At 36.6% G+C, this 2182-nt stretch overlaps 1 pseudogene; it reads right to left on the bottom strand.

Annotated features, from left to right (window-relative positions):
- Positions 1-1490: 1490 nt before the first annotated feature.
- Positions 1491-2182, bottom strand: LOC113311721 (annotated as a pseudogene).

The raw sequence follows: 2182 nt of genomic DNA, 5'->3' as shown, positions 1-2182 counted from the left end.
TAGTGATACATGATTTTAGACATTCTACGCACACCTCATGGAATCCCATCTTCTTCAAAGTAAGTAAAATAGCACGCCAGCTGACACTGTCATAGGATTTCTTCGTATCAATCTTCAAAGTACATCTAGGAAACCCCACCTCTCTGTGATAGTTTCCAACTACTTCATGAGCTACCAAAATATTTTCTTTGGATTGACCTTCCTGAAATAAATGAAGATTGGCTTGGACGAGTTAAGTTCCTCAAATCAGCTTCCATACTAAAGAGATATAATTTTGGATATGCATTTTTAAATTACATTGCAACATGCAGTAGGTCTATAATCAATAACTCCACTGGGATTTTCCTTTTTGGCTACCAAGATAATAAATGTACTATTGATTTCCTTCAACAATTTGGTCTTGAGAAATACATTTTGAACTGCAGCCACAAAGTCATCTCCTATCACTGGCCAACACACTTTCAAAATGAACCCATCATGTCTAACATGGGGCTAGTCCACGAGTGAGTTGGAGGGAGTTTAATGTATTTTGAATCTTGGGGATTTTGAGGGAGTGTACGAGAGTATAGGGAGTTTGAGAAAGTTTGGTGTGTTGAGTGTAGGGAGTTTGAGAGACTCTCCCAAAATCTCTACTTTTTTGAGAGATTTGGAGTGAGGCAAAAATATAATATAAACTCCCTAGAACTCCCCAGAACTCTCCAAAAAAAACAAACTCCCTATCATTCTAATTTTTACCACTAACAGGGAGTTTAAGAGTTTTTTTCAAACTCCCCCACGACTAACGGGGTTTTCTAGGGAGTTGGGGAGACTCTTCTAAACTCTCCCACGATTAACGGGGATTTTGAGAGACTCACTCGAACTCCCTCACGACTAACGGAAAAAAACACAACTACACCCAACTCCCTGGAGGACTGACACCCTGATCTTTTCCTTATCCAATATACATATCTGGTTACAACCTTAGTCAATTTTTCACATGAGTCTTATTATCAATCTTATCAGAATCCAGTCGCTCAATAACACTCCAATTAGTCTCAATGTAACCTTCCTCACCATATAATTTTGAAAAGAAATCAATATAGTCTTTAGCAATATCCCTATCGTCATCTAAAATAACATTACTTTGAGAAGTGAGAGTCAAAATATTGTTCTTTCTTTTAGAGAATTATGAAGAAAAAAATAATATTAGAATCACATATATCTAACCATTGAACCCTAGACCTCTGCATCTTCAACAACCTCTAATATTGGAATTGGTGTATATGTATTCTTTCAACAATTCAAATAAAACTTGTCATTTTTTCTTATAAATTAGAAGATGGTGTAAAGCAATCTTGTTATCTTAGCAAATTCTTCCGACCTAATATTGGTGACCGGAATCATGACAGGAGGTGAAAATGTACATTGTGGATAGCCCTTTACACTGTGTGATACAATATTTAAACCTAAAAACATTTGGGATAGTGATATCATACATGAAAGAGATGTCATCAGTTTAGACTATATGAACTTAAGAATTCTTGCGATATCTTCTCATTCTGAAACCCAAATTTCTGAGATTCATCAGCGCACCACACAAAAATACCTCCAAGTTTCTATTTCCTCTTACGTTCACTACAAGCTTCAAAAAATTCATTGATAAGTTGTAACCCTCCATCACCAGTGGTATCAAAACTTGCCAGTTTATGACCACCTACATAATGAGAGGCTTGTTCGTCGAAAAACTTGACAAAAACGTTGGTCCCTTTCTCATAAGCATAAAATTGGAAGTTGACATAATCTATTGCGTGCTCGTATTACTTCCATAATGCTAAGTAGTGACTTTAGACCCCCTTAATAGGGTGCAATTTATGCAAATGAAATTATCTTATTTTTCCCCAGAGTTATAATTGTCCAATGCATTCAACAAGTGTCTCTGTATCTGCAATAAAATATTCATAATCTATACGAGGGGTTAGTCCACGAGTGAGTTTGGGGGTTTAACCCACGAATAGATGGATTTAGGTGCGAAATACACATCTACGATGTCCTTAACAGTGTCTCCACCTAAGCTTAGTCCAAACTTGACGTTCCGGTGAATGTGTTTTACCAATTCAATCTCTCTGTGGTTCAGATAATAGCTCTCCCAAAATTTATCAAATGTCTCGTTAGCGGGAGATGTAGAGTCATCTTTTGTGTACAT

This window comes from Papaver somniferum, chromosome 9 (assembly GCF_003573695.1).
Source record: "Papaver somniferum cultivar HN1 chromosome 9, ASM357369v1, whole genome shotgun sequence".
In the NCBI taxonomy this organism is placed as follows: Eukaryota; Viridiplantae; Streptophyta; class Magnoliopsida; order Ranunculales; family Papaveraceae; genus Papaver; species Papaver somniferum.
Note: the sequence above shows the minus strand (reverse complement) of the source record. Positions and strands in the feature narration are given on the sequence as shown.